Source organism: Canis lupus, chromosome 4 (genome assembly GCF_011100685.1).
Source record: "Canis lupus familiaris isolate Mischka breed German Shepherd chromosome 4, alternate assembly UU_Cfam_GSD_1.0, whole genome shotgun sequence".
Classification (NCBI taxonomy): domain Eukaryota; kingdom Metazoa; phylum Chordata; class Mammalia; order Carnivora; family Canidae; genus Canis; species Canis lupus.
The window spans coordinates 35,556,783-35,578,636 of NC_049225.1; the positions used below are offsets into that span (position 1 = coordinate 35,556,783).

The 21,854-nt window shown below is 41.6% G+C and overlaps 1 protein-coding gene across 9 annotated transcripts in view; it reads left to right on the forward strand.

Annotated features, from left to right (window-relative positions):
• Positions 1-21,854, forward strand: part of SHLD2 (shieldin complex subunit 2) — a 77,517-nt gene that overhangs the window by 12,353 nt on the left and 43,310 nt on the right. For 7 of the 9 annotated variants that reach the window (XM_038534535.1, XM_038534542.1, XM_038534543.1 and 4 more), the window contains 2 exons: positions 8,354-8,446; positions 12,724-12,770. The gene's annotated coding sequence lies outside the window, so the exon portion shown is untranslated. Of the gene's footprint in view, positions 1-8,353; positions 8,447-12,723; positions 12,771-14,612; positions 14,669-21,854 lie in introns of those variants that run through there. The other 2 variants (XM_038534538.1, XM_038534539.1) reach the window with 2 other exon arrangements.

Below are 21,854 nucleotides of genomic sequence, written 5' to 3' on the forward strand. Positions count from 1 at the left end.
TGTCATTTCAGCCAAATTGCCGTGTTGACCGACACACTTCTTGCTGAGTTACCTGGAACTCTACCACTGATCTTAATCATAATCGCCTCTATGCTCCCAGCTCTATGTGATGGTCATGTTTGGTACCCTGTGACCTTCATCCCCTGTTCCTCAGGCTACAGATGACTGACTGCCTTTTGGGCAGGTACCCAGCCATGTCCAGTCTAAATGCTGGCCAGAAACCTCTGATGTGGCCAGAAAAATGGCTTTCCAATTTTAGTTTTCTTTCTAATCCAGGTGTCTACAATATCCTCCCCACTTTCAGAATGGGTTGAAATGTCATTCATTTAAACCAAGAAAGCCTGATCAGAATGGTCTGGGTTAGATTAACTGGACCATAGTTCCCTGTGGCCAGAGGGTGTGCATCTGTGGGTTTGCTGGGGAGGGAGAGGCAGAAGCAGGAACGGCAGAGGTTAGCTAGGGCACCTCGCTAGACAGAGTCTCTTCATTGGATCAGTTTAATGGCTTTACCTGTATCTTCTGTTGCATGTTTGTTCTTTGCAATTTTTGACTCTAGAGATGGAGATCTTTTCAGGTTCTGGAACATTTGCAACTGTTACCTCTTCCAATCCTGTCTCTACCCCCTGTTCCTTCCTCCTTCACTTTATCTTCAGTGTTTCTTACCTATTCTTTTTGTGTTTTCCAACTTTATATTTTTTTATCTTTCATTCTATAGGTGGCCAGGGTCAGGCCACGTGCCACTTAATCCAAGGTTTGCAGTTTCCTGGGCCATCAAACAATGCAAACCTTGGTTAGAAGACTTCAGGCATTGGTTTTCTTTGTGATGACTGTTACCCTGAGGATGTTGCCCTTTAAAGTTACAGGTTATTGTGGGGACACTCTTTCTTTAGGCTCATCATTTATTTTATGTGGGTCCTGAGCTTTGAATTATGTTTTTAGTACCATCAAACTAAAATTTATGTTCTCCCTCATGATCGAATGCCCTCAGCAAACTGGCCCAAAGCAAACGTCTTAATAGTTCCTGCACCAAGCTGATGTGCTTGGGTCTTTGGGGCAGCTTTTCAGGAATATGGTCTGGACACATTATTGGCTGTGAACACAGATGCAGTGCTAGCTGCAGGGTTTTGCTAAAAGACTTGACGTTCCCTGGACCATAACTTAGGAAAGGGAAAGAAGGTTATCTTCTCTTCTGGGTCCTTCCGCACAAACATACTGGAGATTTTTCTCACCCCAAGACTTAGTTTCAGATGGGATAGGAGCTAAGAATTCCAAACTTCTCCCTATTTTCTACCTCCTTTTTCTCTCTGTATTCCTCCCCCTAGTTTTTATATCCTCTTGATTGTTGTGGGAGAACTGTACTTACGCCATTACCTGCCGCTTCCTGGATGCTGTAGTTTACAGTATAAACTCTGCCAGGAAAGTTTTCTTGCTTTGGTTTGTGATATTTAAAGCCAAGGTCTTAGAATTTTAAAAACCCTTAGATCTTGAAAGTGAAATTCTTAGCTTTTGACAATTATGGTTTCCATGGATTAAGGACTTAAATCTAAAATCTGAAAGTATAAAACTCTTAGAAAAAAATATAGTTGTAAATATTCATTATTTTATATTAGGCAACAGGTTCTTAAATACATCACCAAAAGCACAAACAAAAAATAGATAAATTTGACTTCATCAAAATTCAAAATGTTTGTGCATGAGGATACTATCAAAATAGTGAGATATTGAAGTACCAGTACCTTTTCAAGAGAGTGAGTAGGTCCAGAACTCAAGACAGACTTCTAAGCTAGAGAAGATTTTGTCATCATCAGTGAGGAGGCAGTGTAACATGGTAGTCCCAGGATGGATGTGAGAAGAGCAAAGAAAGGAGTCCTGAGGGAGTAAGTAGAGAAAGGAAGGAGTGATCTGAGAGGTTGAAAGAAGGGTTTGAATTTTCATAGAAGCTTCCCTCTCTCAACTCTAAGCTCCTTGAGGGCTTGACTGTGCCATGTTCATCATTTTATCCCCAGTTCTTGTCATAAAGTAGGTTTCCAGTAAATGTTGTTAAATGAAAACTGAGACGCCTTAAGAAACAGTGATCAGCTGTGTCCGATCTCAAATAGGTCAACTGACCTCAAATAGGTCAACTGACGTAAGGGCGGAGCAACGGGTTGCTGATTGATTGTCTTCTGTTGAAGACACTCTGGTGGACTCTCCGTGCTGGGGGTACATTGCCAGATGGCTGAGGACCAGGAGTGAGCGGTTGCAAGAGTGGAGACAGTGCAGACATTCTTTTCAAAAAGCTGGAAGGATAGTAGGGAGAGTGCATGTTGTATCAAGATGAGAGAGATGTCAGCATGGTTACGTGCTTCACAGGAGAAGTCAGTAGAGAGGGAGAACTTGGGGATCCCTGGGTGACTCAGCGGTTTAAGCGCCTGCCTTTGGCCCAGGGCGTGATCCTGGAGTCCTGGGATCGAGTCCCACATCGGGCTCCCTGCATGGAGCCTGCTTCTCCCTCCTCCTGTATCTCTGCCTCTCTCTCTATGTCTATCATAAATAAATAAATAAATAAATCTTAAAAAAAAAAAAAAGAAAGGGAGAACTTGATACAGGGAGAAGAAGGAGGTATGTGAGATTGACTGAACATTATCCTTAGGATTAGAGGGAATGGAGTAAAGATAAGAGATTTGAGTAGGAACAGGAATATAGTTTCCACTGACCATGGGAATAATGGAAGGAGGGATGGTGTCAATGGAGAGCAGTGTTTGGGTGGTAGGTGAGGAATTTGGGGCCTGGATATACTTGATGAATTTTTCTGGTGGAGTGGCGGGGATGAAGTCATTGGCTGAGATTATAGGGACAGAAGATGGTGATTGTAGGGGAGAGTCTGAGGAGAAAGGGAGAATTTTGAGCTGGCCATGGGGGAAAATGAGGGAGCTAACTGAACAGGATTGCTTCGATGAGTTGTAATGACACATTTTTCATGGCTCTGGTGTGTGAGTGGTCCCCACCCGCCACCCCATCTCAAGGCTCAGCAGGCCAAGCCTCTGAGCAGACAAGGCGAAGGAGTGGATTGACCTTGGTGGTCTGGGTTTAAACGGGCCAATGAGGCAGAAAGGGAAGCAAGAGATTCCAGCAGTGATGGTGTTCAAGGTGACGGGCCATGGAGTCCAGGCTGACAAGGGAATGACGGAGACCACAAAGTAGCATCTGGGACATGGGGTGGTGGAGACTGGGGGTTGGAATTTAGATTAAGTTAAATTGAAGCTTACCCAGGGGGAGCAGGAGCTGGCCAGGGACTGGGTTTCTGAAGCAGAGAGGTGAAGGGTTGGGGTTGGGCCGCTCCGGGACCGTAAAGCAGGGGCGTTGCAGAAAGCGAGGTGCTCACAATCGGCCTGGAGCAATGGGCGGGAAGGCCCCGAACGGGGTCCCAAAGTCCTTGGGGAGCGTGTGAGAGGGGCTGGGCGGTCAGCGATGGCAGAAGCAGAGGGGCAGGGCCAGGACGGCCTGCTGAGCCGGGGCCAGGCCGCCCGCAGGCTGCGGGCAGGAGGCAGGAATGGAGCTGGCGCCAGGTTTAGCCCGGACCAGACGAGGCTGAGATGTGCTCTTTGGGTTCCAGGTGCAGCACCGGTCGTCGGGAGGAGCAGCCCAGTCGGGGGGCGGGGGGCACCGCAGACAGGGGCAGAGCGAGCAGAGCGCCGGCCCAGGCCCTGGACGGGGTGACGAGACACGGGGTGGTCGTGGCTGATCTCCACATTTGTATTAGTTTTGTGGGAAAATAGGTTTATGCTGATGCACCGAGATTCGGCTCCTGCACGGAGCTGATGACTGCACCGTCCTCACAGCCATGCAGCTGGCTCCGCGGTCTGGCCTTTGCTCAGCGGGTCGTAAAGAAGCCTGCGTGGGGCGTGGGGCGGTGTTCTTCCTTGGCGGGGCTCAGCCTAGGCGAGGAGGGCCGCACGGTGGAAGCACTTGGCCAGGGTCGCCTGGCCTGACGGACTTGTCTCTACAGGGTGGGCAGATCGGTAGAGATGATCCTGAGTCCAAATCGGGATGAGAAATGATAGGCTTTGGAGTGAGGAAGCTGATGCCAACTGGAGGGGAAATATCAGAAGTTTTGAGTCCCAAAAGGAGAGAATAGCAATAGGAATGATTCCTGATCTTCTTGATCACTTATAAATTTAATACCATTGCAGCAATATTTAAATCCTATTTAAGGTGAAAAGCATTAAATGTCTATTTTCAGAATTAGAAAATGTGTCCATTTATAAAGTTGCAAAACCATATTCTTGAAGTTTTACCTCTCCCAAAATGGCTTTCTTTTTTTTTTAATATTTATTTATTTATTATTTATGATAGACATAGAGAGAGAGAGAAGCAGAGACACAGGAGGAGGGAGAAGCAGGCTCCATGCCAGGAGCCCGATGCGCGATGCGGCACTCGATCCCGGAACCCCAGGATCCCGCCCCGGGCCAAAGGCAGGCGCTAAACCACTGAGCCACCCAGGGATCCCCTCAAAATGGCTTTCTTAAAACCAAAACTTCTACTACATTGATCTTTGACATATTTAAAATATACTTTCAGACTTCCTCGGGTTAAGGAATACTTAGACTCATGATGCACGGTATTTTTACAAACCCCTAAGAATATTGGTATGTAAAAAAACAAAACAAAAACAGAATATTGATATGTGCTCTTGAACACTTATCTTGATAAGCACTGAATAATGTATAGATAGAAATATTGAATCATTATACTGTATATCTGAAACTAGTGTAATGCTGTATGTTAATTATACTTTGATTCTTTTTTTAAAGATTTTATTCATTTATTCATGAGACATAGAGACAGACAGAAAAACAGATACAGGCAGAGGGAGAAGCAGGCTCCATGCAGGGAGCTGGACATGGGACTCGATCCCGGGTCTCCAGGATCAGGCCCTGGGCCAAACTGCTGAGCCACCCAAGGATCCCCCTCAGATTTTTAACTGTATGGGAGTCAGTGCCCCTAACACCCACTTTGTTCTGGGGTCAACTGTATTTCTAATTTTCTAGAATACTAAACCATATGGCGATATATGTATTTGCATAAAATTTTATCACGTATTCTTTATTTATTTCCATAGTGTAGATTCTTGGAAATGGATTTGTTTGTTCAAAGGCTATAAGCATTTCTGAAGATCCTGACACATACTGGTTAGAAAAATTCTTAATGATATGGTAACATAATTGGCACTTCCAGCAATGACTAAATTTTGCAAATGGTCACAGTAAACACCAAACGCAAAAAACACCACCTGAATATTTTCAAATCTATACGGGGGATGTGAGACTGACATAGATGGCCATATCTTGGTAATGGAAAACATTTTTGTTCTTATTCAGATAACTCCAGGCCGGATGATGACTGAATAGGTAACACACAGGGTTTTAGATAATTGAATGACTGATCTGATGAGGCAGATGGTGGTTTGAAGCCAGTGTGAGCTATGGAATAGAAAACAAAATGGTATTTCATTTCATTACACATATAGGTTCAGGGCACTAAATCTATGTGCTGGAATCTGTAAGGAGGTGTTACTGGTTTAAGGATACAACTCAGGAACAGCCAAATGGAAGAGACATGTAGGACAAGGCATGGGGGAAGGGGCACTTACACGGCCACTCTGGACACATCGCCCCTCCAGCACCTTAATATGTTCAGCTACTGGGAAGCACTAACCTTGTGTTTTTGTTTTTGTTTTTTTTTTAAAGCAGATTTTATTTTGGTGGTGGAATTCTCTATTGTTTTTTGAGAGTATGGGTTTTTGGTTTTTGGTTTTGAGGATGTTAACCAATCTTCTTGATGGTCTGTGAAAAAGTAGGTTCCATCATACAATTTTGAGAAGAAGCTACATACTGTATCCCTTTCCCACTTGGTGATAAACGGTGAATATCAACGTTCATCAGCTTAATAAAGCTCAGGGAAATGATACTACCACTAACGATTTAACATTTATTGAGTACTTAGTATTTTGAGGCTCTGTTTTAACAATCCCACACACATTAATCTTTACAACAAGTCTCTCTTCTGTAATTATGTCCTTTTGTCTACAGATGAGAGAATTGAAGTCCAGATTGGTGAGATAACAGGCCCAAAGTTACCATAGCATGACTTAGTACATGGAAGAGCCAGGATGCCATCCCAGATAGACTGGCTCCAGAGGATTTTCATGCACTACCTTGTATTATTTGTAACCTAAAAGAAGACGGTTTAGTATTAAGTGCAGCATTTCTCAAGCTTATTTAACATTGGAAGCTCATGGTCTTTCAATATTTTTTTAGGGATTAGTCTTCCATGGAGTTAACTTGGAAGTGTTGCCTGTAGCCAGCCTGCTCTAATGCAGTCTCTTAAACACCATTATTTTAGATTAGAACATTTTTTTTAAAAAAACATCTTGGTTTTCTGTTGATAATAGTAAATACTATATTTATTTGTTACTTTAAAATGTTATTGAAAAGCTAGTATTTTAACTTCAGGGCATTTTATATTGTCTTTTGTAATGACCTTCCTAGGAATTTTTAAAAGGTCAACATCACTTTACACTGTTTGATGTACTAAAGCAGTTTTAATCCAAATTGCTATTTTACTCTGCTTTCTGTGCTCTTAATTAAAAATTTCTTTACAAAGAGCACCTGGGTGGTTCAGTGGTTGAGCGTCTGCCTTCTGCTCAGGGCGTGATCCTGAAGTCCCAGAATCGAGTCCTGCGTCAGGCTCCCTGCATGGTGCCTGCTTCTCCCTCTGCCTGTGTCTCTGCCTCTTTCTCTGTGTCTCTCATGAATAAATACATAACATCTTTAAAAATTTTTCTTTACAAGATAAGAAACTGACAGCTTTTTGGTGCTTTGGAACATGATGGTAACTGACATCTTGAGCTTGAACCTTGACTCTGCCTCTGTGCCTCTCTACAAGCTATGTGACCTTAGAAAAGTCACTTTATTTCTCAAAACTTCTGTTTCTTCCTATGAAAGATAAGGTTAATATCTTGCAGGGTGGCTGTGAATCAAATGAGAAAATTCATAGAATGTCTGGCACATAGAAAGCTCACGACCAATGGTAGTTGCTCTCAATTCTATACCATGAATGAATTGGAAATTCATTAGTTGGAAAAGAAAGGTCACTTTGCATTTGAACTGCCTCAACGTTAATGCTGACATCAGCTACCTTTCTGATAAAGTGATGTTGTCCCGATACAGATTGTATGGGAGTTAAAACCAGTTTCCTTCTGGCTTTCCAACTGACATAATAAGCAAAGCCTGACTGGGCAAACATAGACCTATTTATTAGATCACTTATTATTAATGTTAAACCAGCTCTGGTGCTGACTTATCCTGTTCCTTTTGAAATTTCACTGTTGTCATTTAAAATCTGCCAGACCTTGAGAAGCTTCACAGAATGCTAAAGGGTTTAATCCATCCTCCAGAACATGTGAAGTTTATATTCCAAAGTGGTCCTCTCCATTCAGCAGTATGTTCAGAATCATGCATGTAGGACAGAATTGCTCCTATTTTTACCCTTGCTACTGGAGGTTTGTTCAGTTTTCCTGACACTCAACTTTGGAGTTTAGGGGGGGCAGTACTTAACACATCTAACCAAAGCATGAATAATTATTTAAAATAAAATGATTTTTTGAAAGATTTTAATTATTTATTCATGAGACAGAGAGAGAGAGAGAGGCAGAGACACAGGCAGAGGGAGAAGCAGGTTCCATGCAGAGAGCCCGACTCAGGACTCGATCCCGGGTCCTCAGGATCACTCCCTGGGCTGAAGGCAGACGCTCAACCACTGAGCCCCCAGGCATCCCCTAAAATAAAATGATTAAAAGGAGAAAGCAATTTATGGAGATTTGGCAATTGCCCTATGACTTACTCCTTCAGCAAAAAGAAAATGGGTTTGTTTTGAGCTGTATGTGGGGGGATCTCTCTAGGATTCTATCCTAAGTACCTCTTCTAGCCCTGGTACCTAGTAAGCACTCAGTAAATACTTATTGATGGACTGAATTTGATTTCTAATCCCAATTTTATGGCTTGCAACTTCTATAAACCTGGACCTTCTGGGAGTTTCTAAGCTTCAGTTTCCTCTTATGTAAAAAATGAGGTACCAATAGTTACGTCCCAGGATTGTTGTAACAGTGGAGTGTTCGTGCATTTAAAATAGCCAGCATGGCCCATGGCACATAGTGGGCCTCCGGTGCATTACATGCTTTCCCAGACACCTACCTCACTTTGTTCTTCAGTAATATTATCAAGCACTTTCTCACTCCCTAAACACTAAGAAACCATGTTCAAGAGAGAATTCGAGTGTTTGCCAATTAAACTGAAAATATATTCCTTTGTAGCCAACACTTGGAATGTTTCAGCAAAAGTGATCGTATGCTCGACAGACCTTGGTTTGAATTCTGGCTTCACAACCGACTGTGTTATGACCTTAGGTAAGTTACTTAACCTGTCCGTAAAGTATCATGAGGTTGAAATGAGTAGTAATATGTATAAAACATCTGGTTATATTGCCTGGTTTGTGCAGGCACAGAAGAGATTTATTATTTTAAGTTGAGACTTTTATTTAATCTGATAATTTACATTGGTAGTTGGTGTATATCAAGGGCCTACTCTACTCTAACCCTGTTAAGAGCAGCCAGGAAGATTTTGAATGAACATTGGGCATATGATTATGTAGGTGACTGACGTTGGCCTTCCCTGAAATCAGGTTCAGCAGGAGTGACTTTTTTTTTTAAGATTTTATTTGTTTAGAGAGAGAAAGTGCATGTGTGCACATGAGCAAGGGGAGGTACAGAGGCAGAGAGAGCTAATCCCAAACTAACTCTACTGAATGCAGATTCTGATGGGAGGCCTGATTTTACGACCCTGAGACCATGACCTTTTTTTTTTTTTTTTAAAGACTTAATTTATTTATTTGAGAGGCACAGGCAGACACTTTACCAAATGAGCCACTCAGGTGCCCCAAACATTGTTCTTTTAATAGAAAACATTCTTGAAATAGAAACCAAAAGAACAGTAGAACAGATTAACAAAAGTAAGAGCTGGTTCTTTGAAAGATTTAATAAGATTGATAAACCTCTGGCCAGACTTATCAAAAAGAAAAGAGAAAGGACTCAAATAACAGAAAACATTGTTGAAACAAAATTCAATATAGTTTTAATTACTTATGATTAAATTTTCTTGGATGTGCAAATATTTTTCAAAAATGTCACATAAAGATCTGGCCTCAAAATCTTTATGTTAAGGATATTATGTGAATGTTGTAGGTAGTTTAGAGATGCTTTTGTCTCCTCCGCTGATGACATTATTTATGTATCTGCTTCCATTGTTGTTAGTCATTATCAACTCTTCAACCTCTTATATTTGTTCTAACAAATATTTATATAGTGTTCATAAATTTACATAAAATGAAATTGTTATAAAGAAATAAAGTAAGTTGGTTTTATTGGGTGTATTGAATTTTAGAGCAGAAAGGGTGCTCAAGAGAAATAACATTTATGGAATAATTTCTGATGCTAGATTGGAGCTTAAGTGCTTTTTATGTGTGTCTCATTTAAGGTGACAATTTATATGAATTTTGTGTTTGGAAAAGGAATGAGATTATCAGTTATTCCAAAAAGCTTGAAGTAAGCTCTCTTTCTCCCTCCCTCTCATGAATTATTCTTGTATGGGTGTGTGTGTGTATATATATATATTTTTTTTTTAAGATTTTATTTTATTTATTCATGAGAGACAGAGAGAGGAGAGAGAGAGAGACATAGGCAGAGGGAGAAGCAGGCTCCCCGCAGGGAGCCCCATGTGGGACTCCAGGCTCATGCCCTGAGCTGAAGGCAGACACTTAAGTGCTGAGCCACCCAAGAGTCCCTTGTATTGTATTGTATTATAGAGATTGATTTGTTTTCCTAGAGTAATTAAAAATTAAAGGAGTTCCACTTGATGGGATGAGCACTGGGTGTTATATCTTGGCAAATTGAATTTAAATTAAAAAAATAATAAAAATCTAAATAAAGGAGTTTTTAAAAAAAATATTTTATTTATTTATTTGACACAGAGAGAGAGGGAGAGAGAAGCAAAAGCAGGGGGAAAATGCGGGGAGCCCGATGCTGCGGGGCTCAGTCCCAGACTCTGAGGCTTAACCAATTGAGCCCCCCAGCCTTTTAAAAAGATTATTTATTTGAAAGAGAGAGAAAGTGAGGGGGGTGAATACTGGGCTTTAATCAGATCTTTTAAACAGTTTTTTATTTTTTTATTTATTTTATTTTATTATTATTATTTTTTTAAACAGTTTTTAAAAATATTTTGGGGGGATATGGTATTAAGTTTGCAATTCTTAAGCTTTTGCACTAAAAGTAGTACAGAAACCACAAATCAAAAATCTACTCTAAAAATTAAAAATAGAACTACACATGGTCCAGTAATTCCACTTTTGGGCATATATCTGACGGAAATGAAATTACTGTCTTCAAGAGTCATCTGCCCCCATGTTCATTGCAGCATTATCTACAGTACCGAAGACATAGAAACAACCCGAATGTCCATCAGTGGATGAATGGATAAAGAAAATGTGGTATGTGCCACACGCACACTGGAAAGTTTAGTCATAAAAAAGAAGGAAATCTTGCAGTTTACAAAAATAAAAAATGGATGGAACCTGAAGGCATTATGTTAAGAACGACAAATACTGTGTGATCTCACTTAGTTGTGGAATCTGAAAATCAAAACAAAAACACCAAAGGCCCAGAAACAGAGAACCAATCTGTGGTTGCCGGAGGCAGAGGATGGGGGAAATGTGTGAAAGTGGTCAAAGGGTACAGATATCCAGTTATAACATAAATTAGTTCCGGGGATGTAATGTACAGCATGGTGACTGTAGTTAAAGATACTACACTGGGGGTACCTGGGTGGTGCAGTCTGTTAAGTGTCAGTCTCTTGGTTTTGGCTCAGGTCCTGATCTCAGGGTTGTAAGACTGAACCCTGCACTGGGCCCTGCACACAGCTCCGAGTCTGCTTAAGTTTCTCCATCTCCCTCTGCCTCCCCCCCACCCTCACCCCAGCTTTCACTCTCTCTCAAATAATAAATAAATAAATAAATAAATAAATAAATAAATAAATAAATATTTAAAAATACTGTATTGTGTATTTGGAAGTTGCTGTGAGAATAGATTTTTTTTTTTTTTTTTTTTTATTTAAGAGTCACACACAGAGAGAGAGAGAGAGGCAGAGACACAGGCAGAGGGAGAAGCAGGCTCCATGCACCGGGAGCCCGACGTGGGATTCGATCCCGGGTCTCCAGGATCACGCCCCGGGGCAAAGGCAGGTGCTAAACCGCTGCACCACCCAGGGATCCCAATTTTTTTTTTTTTTTTTTTTTTTGAGAATAGTTCTTAAATGTTCTCATCACAGGGAAAAAATTGTGATTGTATGGTGATGGATGTTTACTAGATTTATTGTGATCATTTTGTGATATACATATAAGTCATTATGCTGTGTATGTTAAAAAGTAACATAATGTTATATGTCAATTAAATATCAATAAAACTAGGGGAAAAAAATCTTTCCAGATAAAAATGTTTGGCTGCTATTTTTATTTAAGGTACTGGTAAAGGGAAAGAAGTCAGGAGGTCAAGTTTTATGTATTATATTATGATTTTATTTTTTATTTTTTTAAGGTTTTATTTATTGATTCATGAGAGACAGAGAGAGGCAGAGACACAGGCAGAGGGAGAAGCAGGCTCCATGCAAGGAGCCCGATGTGGGACTTGATCCCAGAACTCCGGGATCAAGTCCTGTGCTGAAGGCAGATGCTCAACCGCTGAGCCACCCAGGCGTCCCAAATTATGATTTTATATTATGAAAACCCAATTTAGTGATTTATACATACTTAGCATTAGTATGAGTGATCTCCCACCAAAACACAGTCTCTAAGGAGGGTGACTATTATGTTGGTGGGTCTGCTGACATTGTGTTGTTCTTGGTGTTCAAACTGGTCTTGTTGCCAAGATACAGGAAGGTGTTCCTTCAGTTGGAAATTGTAATGCATTTCCCCATAGAAAGAGTGTAGTTCAAATAGTACTTTTAATTCTAGTTATTCATCCATTAAGTTAAAATTTTAAGCTTCTGAGATAAGGCAGCTACTGTGGTATATACAGCTTGTTTTTACAAGGATAAAAAGATGAATGAAACCAGGGGTGATATAATGTCTGATCTCAAATAAGAGCTATTTTTTTGCTAGCTGCGGAAAAATAAAAGTAGTGGTTGAAAGTCATTTAACATGGTTATATTTCTTCCTTTCTTTTTCTATGGTTTTTAGGTACTTATGGATTAAATTGGCCTTTGGTGATTGCCCAGGGTTACAGCTTTATTTCATAATCTTGTTTCTTTGGAAAAATGTTTCCCAAGCTTTCTAACAAAGTCTCAGTGAACTTGGAGAAGACAATGTGTGCATAGGTTGGAGACTTTGCCTTTTTTGAAATGGAAAAATTCTTGCCTCAGCATTACTGAGTTAATGTACAGTTAGTACAAAGTTTTCATTTCTAATTGCTGACTTGCTTGGTGAGTGAATGATTGATCATAATCAACTAGAAAGTGTAAGATAAAGCATGGTGACCTGATAGTTTTTCTGGTACAGTCAATTCTTTAGTGTGATGAGTGTTTTTATAAACATTTTTTCTGTCTCTCAGATAGTTTCTCTCCCTCACTCCTTTTTTAGGAGACCTTGATGGAAGGGTTGGAAGCCTTGATGTTTGAGTAGACAAGGTAAGCATTCAAGTAAACTCTTCAGTATTGTGACAATTGAATTGGTTGAATTGATATCAAAAAAAGAATTTCAGTTATTTAAAGAAGAGTGAATTATTAACCGTGTTAATAATATTTATATCTGCCATCGCAGTAAGCACTTCATGTTCATTATCTGATTTAAGCCTACCAAGAGTCCTGTGAGAGATACTGTTACACCTGCTTTACAGACTAGGGCTCTGAACCCCAGAAACCGACAAATTTCTGCTGTTGACATCGTGCACCTAACAAGTGTTGTGATATCGTGGAAGTAGTGTTTCTTCTTTCTTGCTCTTTTGTCTCCCCCCTCAAACTCATCCAATCTCATTATTTGTTACTTTGTGGGACTTCTTTGCTCCCACAGGTCAGATTTTGTTGTCGGGGTGGGTTTTCTGCACTCTCCTCATCTTCCATACTCTTTTGTGCATACTTTTTTCAAGGTTATACAGTTCAGCAAGTTAAGTCATTTGTTGGGGATTGTTCAAACAGGGATCCTCAGTCCCCCACCTTCATTACCCCTTCCCAGAGGTGACACTTCTTGACTGTCTTCACTGTTTGGGATTTGCCTGTGGTTTTTCAAATAACATATTTGAATTGATGTTACCTGAGTTTTTAGTTTAGGGCATAACTTGGGTTTGTATGATTTTCTGTGTCCTTATCACTAACTGAACTCAACAGTCTCTACCCGTTGCCCAGAGTTCTTGTTTTCTTTCACATAATTTATTCTGTTAACGTCATTGTCCTGAGGAAATTTCTCCTAGGGCAAAGTGCTGCAGGTGCAGAGTAGCTTCTGCTTTCCCATAGAGCTCAGCTCTTATGTCAGGGGCTCTCTTTTCCTTTGTGTTGGGTCTTCTATTTCTTCTCTCCTGTGTCTGCTTTCTTGGTTCATTCTCTTACTTTGCATCCCTAGAGCCTCTACTGTACAAGATATTGAATTATCTTGACTGGACCTCAAATTCTTTTTTTTTCTTATTATCATCTGTTTTTTTCTCTATTCTTTCTGATGAATTTCCCTAACTTTAATTTCCAAGGTCTCTTTTAAAAAGCATTGTTACTGGGACACCTGGGTGGCTCAGTGGTTGAGCGTCTGTCTTCGGCCCAAGGCATGATCCCAGGGTACCGGGATCGAGTCCTGCATCAGGTTCCCCGCAGGGAACCTGCTCCTCCCTCTGCATGTGTCTCTGCCTCTCTCTGTGTGTGTCTCTCATGAATAAATAAATAAAACCTTAAAAAAAAAGGAATTTCTAAAAAAATAAATAAAATAAAAATTTCTTTGGTTAACATTGTGATTCCTCCAAGTTCCTTTTCTTTTCTTTTTTCTTTTCTCTTTTTTTTTTTCTGATGAGTAATAATCCTGAGCTGTGAAAGGTTGATTAGAAGCTTTGAGTACATCACTGGTACTTGTTGACTGTGAGAGTTCACTGTCCAGGGACTGGGCTTTGCTGTCTATTAGGGAGCACTTGATCTCTGTTTCTGATTTCATTCCCCTTTTGGAGAAGTCTTTTAATCTCCTGCCTGGGGTCAGAAAGCCCACATGCATTTCCTTGGGAGCTGAGTAAGGGGAAAAGGCTGAGGATTTCAGCATTCAGTATATGTATGTGCTTACTTAATCCCCTGATTTCATTAAGTTCTATCTGCAATGTGCTTTGTCTCCTCTGTTCAGAAATCCTCTTCAGAGAATAACCCTCTAGAATTTTACCTTGGTGAGAGAGGCACAGTTAACCTAAGCACATGAAATTTAGGAAGGCATTGAGAGATGAAGCCGTTTCTTAAAGAGCTGTCAACTGACCTGCCTAATTTGGTGTCCCCTTCACTCGTTTCCAGAGGTACCATCTGTTACCAGGCCCTGTGCCTTTGGAGAATTCTGTGGACTAAGTCAGGTTAGTTTTTGGCTTTCTACATTCCTGGTTTAAGATTCAGCTTTCTTGGATCTGCTAGTAGTTACCACTGTTCCATCTGCTTTCCGGCCTTCAAACTTTTTTCTATGCCTTAAAAATACTTTATTAGCATTTCAGCTCAATTTTGGGAAAGAATGAAATTAAATGTGTATGCTCAATCTTTCCATCTTCTCAGAAACTTGCTAGATTTTTTTCGTTTGCCTAAGCATTTATCTATTCTTCTTTTTCTTTTAATTGTGGTAAAACACACAGAATCCTTAACCATTTTAAAGTGTGCAACTCAATAGCATTAAGGCACATACACCATGTTATGTACCCGTTGCCACTGTTTGGTTCCAGACTTTTTCATCACCCCCAAAAGGAAACCAGTGCCCATTAAACAGTCACTCCCTACTCCTCCCTCTCCCCAGCCCCTGGCAACCACTGATCTGTTTTCTGTCCCTGTGGATTTGCCAGATCTGCTGAAACATTTTTAGACAGGGCAATCAGGCAAGGCTTCTTTAGAGAGGATATTTGAGCAGAAATCTTATTGCCGGGCAGTGGGGGAGGGGCGGGCGGGCGGCGGGCAGACGAAGCATCAGAAGTGTTGGGGAAAGAATCCTGCTTCTTTGTACACTTAGATGTACAAAGTTACAAGACTTTTGTTATCGTCACCCTGAAAACCAGCAGAAGCCAAGTAAGAATCATAGTCTTAAAAACCCATCAGCGAGTGAAGATACAAGGAAACCTAGATGAATTAAACTCCAGAAAGTAACGAAAAGCTTCACAGTAGAGAAGAGGCCCATGGCTGCTCTGAGGTGAACAGCCCAAGAAAGGGGAACTGCCACAGATGGAGGAAAGGAGGAGCCAGCCACACTTTCGGGTGGCTCGTGTGGCTCCGTGCCGGAGGGCTGGCACACCTGGCTAGAACCCTGATGAGCCCCAGTTCTCCTGCACCAAGGAGCAAGTCTGCCTCCAGCCCTCAGCCACAGGTGATAAAGCACACATCTGGGCCAGGAAGTGCCGCTGACAGCCCCTACCTGAGGCCCAGGGCTCTTCCTTCAATTGCACAGGGCACTGAACAGGGGTGAAGGAGCAGACCTGGAGAGCTGAGAGAAACCCAGCACAGGTGCCCTAGGTTTTCAGTTATGGAAGGCTGAAGGCAGAGAGAGGTGGAGATGCCCCCCCCGCAGCTCTGTGCTTTCAGTCCCCAAGGACTGAGGATGACTGCAGGAGAGGTGAGAAGCTCCCCTCATTCATTCCAGGCCTTCACGCAGTGTAGAAAGCCGCCCCCAGCAGGAAGGCTGGGGAGGAAGACCGGGCTGAGGGAGGTCACCTGTGCTGCAGGGAGCAAAGTGTGGGATGGGAAAGCAAAGAGAATAAGTGATAAACCTGGCAGTCATGCTTAACGCAGAGAGAGAGCTCCCAGGTTTTTTCTTTTTTTTGAAAATAAACTTTATTTTTTGGAATAGTTTTAGTTTTTTTTTTTAAGATTTGTTGATTTATTTGAGAGAGAGAGTGCAAGTGAGCATAAGGGGTTGGCAGAAGGAGAGGGAGAGAAAGAGAGACTCAAGTAGACTCCCTGCTGAGCATGGAACCCATGGAATAATTTGAATCTTATAGAAAAATCACAAAGATAGTACAGAAAGTTTCTCTATGCCCCTAACTGATTTCCCCCTATTGTGAACACCTCTAGTAGCATGGTATACTTGTTGTAAGTAATGAACTAATATTGATATATTATTTTTAAAAAAAATTTTATGTATTGAGACACACAGAGAGAGGCAGAGGGAGCAGCAGGCTCCCTGCAGGGGGCCCAATGTGGGACTCGATCTCGGGACCCCGGGGTCACACCCTGAGCTGAAGGCAGACGCTCAACTGCTGAGCCAGCCACCCAGGCGTCCTGATACATCATTTTTAACTAATGTCCATACTTTATTCAGATGTTCTTTGATTTTACCTAATGTCCTCTGTCTGTTCCAAGATCTCATCCAGGGTTCCATATTTCATTTAGTTGTCATGTCTCTTTAGGCTCCTCTGGGCTGTGGCAGTTTCTCAGACTTCCCTTGTTTTGATGACCTAGACAGTTTCGAGGAGTATTGTTGAGGAGTTTTGTAGAATGTCCCTCTATTAGTATTTGTTTCATATTTTTCTCATGATTAGGATTTTAGGTTTGGAGGAGGAAGACCATAGAGGCTATTTGCCATTTTCAACATATTAAGGGTACAGGACTTATCAATGTTGGTGTTGAGCTTGATCACCTGGTCGAGGTAGTGGTTTTCGAGCTTCTCCACTGTAAGTTACTCTCGTTTTCTCTGTTTCCATACTGCAGTCTGTGGCAGGAAGTCACTTATTTCAAGCCCACACTTAAGAAGTGGGTAGTTATGCTCTCCGTCCATAAGGGTGGAGAATCTACATAAATTACCTGGAATTCTCCCGTGCAGGAAATTTGTCTCTTTTCCCTCATTTATTTACTTAGTCAGTTATTTTATTTAACAGTATGGACTCATGGATATTTATTTTATACTTGAGGTTATAATCCAGTTACTACTTTATTTATTTTCTTGGTGAACTTGTTCCACCTTTGACCATTGGGAGCTTTCAGTTGGCTCTCATGTCTCTTTGACATAACCCCATCAAATTGTGTGTGTGTGTGAGAGAGAGAGGGAGAGAGCGAGGGCGAGGGAGAGCAAGCACTTTCTTTCTTCTGGCTCTGCGTGATGCTCCAGGTTTATTTGTACATTTCCTGCCACAGTCCTGTAGTCAGCTATTTCTCCAAGGAGCCCTGGTTCCTTGGAGAATAGAGAATGGGGAAACCAAGATCTAGGTGTTAGGTGTGCTTGTTGCTACTGAGATGTTGTGCTTGTAGGCCCTCTCAGCTGACAGAGCCAGGAACTGTAGGTGCATTAATCTGTATCTATACACATTCTATAAATATTTCTGTATGTACCCATCTATATCTATATTAAGCTAAATATGAGTTCATACTGACACGTCCAACTCAAATCTGTTGCCACATAGATCATTCTAAATTCCTCCCCTTGTTTATCTGTAAACTCTTATTCTAGTAGTGAGAAAGCTGGCTCACACCATCTGCCATCTGTTTACTTAGTTGTTCAGTCACAGTGTACATATCAAGCACTCCCACAGTTTTGAAAGCCCATGGCTTAGCTGAGAAGCACAAGCAGATCTCTGGAATCCTACCTGGGCTTGGATCCCGGACCCTGCTCTAGCAAAAGTCCTGATTCCCACCCTCTAAATATTTGAAGCCAGTGATAGACTGCATCAAACTAAAGCTGTATTAAAGCCAAGACCCAGATTAATTATAGATAAGACTGACCCAGACCCCATTCCAGTGGCCTGACAGAAGGGCCATGTCTCTCCCTTTCTTTCTTTCTTTCTTTCTTTCTTTCTTTCTTTCTTTCTTTCTTTCTTTCTTTCTTTCTTTCTTTCGTTCATCTGTCCTTCCTTCCTTTCCTTTCCTTTCCTTTCCTTTCCTTTCCTTTCCTTTCCTTCCTTTTTTTTTTTTTTTAAGATTTATTTATTTATTTATTCATGATAGACATAGAGAGAGAGAGTGAGAGGCAGAGACACAGGCAGAGGGAGAAGCAGGCTCCATGCAGAGAGCCCGACCCGGGACTCGATCCCGGGACTCCAGGATCGCGCCCTGGGCCAAAGGCAGGCGCTAAACCGCTGAGCCATCCAGGTATCCCCCCGCCATGTCTCTTTCTAGAAGTGGAATATTACTTCAATCATGAATGTATTTTTATACGGAATGTTTGGGCTATGATAAAAATTACAAGACAGAAGAAAAAGCAAGAAAATGTGACCAAGTGTTAGGAGAGGAAATAGCCAGGAGAGGGAGAGCCAGAGGTGATCCGGATGGTGGAATTATCAGATAGAGACTTAAAGAGAACTTTGAAAAACAGAATGCTGGAGGATCTAATGGTAAAGGTGGACAACATGCATGAGAAGATGGGGATTTTTAGCAGAGTCTCGGAACTTTACCACAGAACTAAATAGAAATACTAGAAATGAAAAATACAATATTAGAAGTGAAGATTGGGTTTACACATGGGCTTAAAGCTTCTTAAATGTCATAAGATAGGATCAATGAATGTGGAGCCTTGTCGATGGCAGTTATCCAACGTGGCAAATGAGAGCAGAGAGGAGGGGAGAGGGAGAAATGAGCTCCACCTATGGGGGTGTCGCTCTAATGTGTGTGAATTTGGAGTTTTAGAAAGAAAAGTGGTAGCAGACATTCTTGAGACTGTGGTCAAGAACTTCTAAAATCAATGAAAGACCTCAATTCACAGAGTTAAGAGGTCAGCAAGCCCTAAGTAGGTTGAATAACATACCACAAGAGGGATTCTATGAAAGTGGTACATCTTCCCGTGTAGGATTAACCGCCTTGAAGATTGCCCTTCTATTGTAAACTGAAAAACAGGATTAAAATATATGAAACAGCTGCTTTCAGACATTGGTGATCCTTGAGATAAATGACATGCGCACTGTAGGTGCCCCAGCACACTGCCTATAGGCACTTTCTAGATTGCAGCACAGAGTAGGGAAACCCAAAACTAGCCCAGGAGAGTTTAGAGAAGCTAAGGCAACTAGAATTTGTAGGATTAAAAAGACCAGAGCAGTGGGTACTACACAGAAATCCAGGGGATCCCTGGGTGTCTCAGTGGTTTGGCACCTGCCTTCGGCCAGGGTGTGATCCTGGAGTCCTGCATCAGGCTTCCTGCGTGGAGCCTGCTTCTCCTCTGTCTGTGTCTCTGCCTCTCTCTGTATCTGTGTCTCTCATAAATAAATAAATAAAATCAAAAAAAAAAAAAAAAAGAAAGAAAGAAAGAAAGAAAGAAAGAAAGAAAGAAAGAAAGAAAGAAAGAAAAAAAGAAAGAAAGAAAGAAAGATCCATAGAACTTATAGATCTATAGGAGGGTCTTCTTCTAGAATCTTTTGTTGAATACTCATCTGCATATGCAAAATATGAAACCCCACCTAACTGGGGAAAGCCACCCTGAAATCAGCACACTGAACAATTCCAGGGGCTTGGAATAGTGTGTGTATGTACTAGGTGCAGAGGAGAGACTGTTTCATACATGGACATTGGCTGGACATCTTGAACTGAGGTTAAATTAGCCGTGGACTGAAGCCCTCTCTAAACCGACCTAACAAAGCTCGGAAGCATGTTTGGAAAGTATCAAATGATTTGTAAGTAACTCAACTGTGTGTCAAACTAAATCCATCACTCTTTAAATGAATACAGTAAAAATCAACAGTTAAAGTGTCCAGCATCAAATAATTGAGTGGGAGAAAAATATATCTAGCACTTTTATGTGTAAGGACTTGTATCTGGGGGGTATAAAGAACTGCAAAAACCCAACAGAAAAATGAGCAAAAGAGGAACAGTCTAGTAACAAAATGAGGAAAAGACATGACTTTCCAAAGGAGAACATGCTAATGGTCAATAACCACTTGCAAAGGCATCAGCATCACTTAGTCAGCAGGGAAATAAAGCAATGTAAACTCACAGTGAGATACCATTTCGCACCCTCTAGAACGACTAGCAAGGGAAAGACTAAGTATGCTTAGCAGTGGGGATAATGTGACACAACTGGTACCATACATTGCTGATGGTTGCAGAAAATGGTACAGCTACTTTGGAGCCATTTGGCAATTTCTAATGAAATCAAACATTTCTATCCTATGATTTGTCAGTTCTATTCCTAGGTATTTAATGAAGAGAAATGAAAACATATCCACAAAATTATGAATTCAAAAGTGTTCATAGCAGGCTCATTCCTAGTAGCTAAAAATTGGAAACAATAAAATCTCTATCTACAGGAAAATGGATAAATTGTGGTGTGTTTGCAGTTCTGAGCAACTGATAACACTTAGCCACACAGATGAGTCTCAAAACCACTGTATGGAGAAACCAGGCATAAATGAACATATACTATGTGGTTTGTATGAAGTCCCTGAAAAGGCAAAACTATTATACGGTGATAGAAATCAGAAGATAATTGTAGGTTGGAGAGGGAGGGAAACCGTTGAAGAAAGAATAGGAGGGAACTTCCTGAGGTCCATGCAGATGTGCCATGTCTTGTTTTGGGTGATGGTTACGTGGGTGTAGACAGTTGTCACTCATCACTGGACAGGACTCTTTTTTTTTTTTTTTTTTTTAATTTATGATAGTCACACACACAGAGAGAGAGAAGCAGAGACATAGGCAGAGGGAGAAGCAGGCTCCATGCACCGGGAGCCCGACGTGGAACTCGATCCCGGGTCTCCAGGATCGCGCCCTGGGCCAAAGGCAGGCGCCAAACCGCTGCGCCACCCAGGGATCCCTGGACAGGACTCTTAAGACTTACCTGTGCCATTATCAAATGTTTAATTACAAATACTTTATTTAAAAAAATTTTTATTTATTCATGAGAGAGACAGAGAGAGAGGCAGACACACAGGCAGAGGGAGAAGCAGGCTCCCTGTGGGGACCCCAATGCGGGACTTGATCCCAGGACCCCGGGGTCCCGCCCTGGGCCGCAGGCAGACACTCCATCATGAGCTCCCCAGGCACCCCACAAATGTTTTAAATTAAGAAAATTTAAAAACTAGTAAACGGGTTTAGGGGAAGAATGTTAATGCAAGTACTCCTAGGTGCTGGGTTATACTTTAGGATATGGACAGTGAAAGAGAGAAAGTGTCAGGTCAGGTCAGGTGGGTTCCTTCTGTCATCTGTGGTTTAACTTTGTTTCAACTGGCTAAGCAACAGGTTTTAAAATTTGAATATTTAATTTCTTAGAAGCTTAGCATCACATTGCCTGATCATTACAGTGAAAAGTGAGAGTGAGAGCGAGAGTGAGAGAGAAGGGGGAAGGGGAGGAGAGAGAAAATGAGTCAGATAGGAAAGAAGGGATTACGAAAGACAGATGTTTTTGTAAAAGCCATTTATTATTTTCCTTATTATGAAGTTTGCAGTGGACCCTCCCAGTGGAATTCTTTGCTAGTGAAGCTGCTTTATAGAGAAGCTTTGTTCTCGTCCCACCTTGGGTGGGCCAGGGCTCCGAGGATGCTTGGGCCTGGGCGGCAGGGCTCTAGCGAGCTCCCCTTGAGGGATGTGTGAAGATGGGAGCGGAAGGCAGTAGGGGCAGGGGCGAGCAGCACAGACCCCGACTCGCTCGCT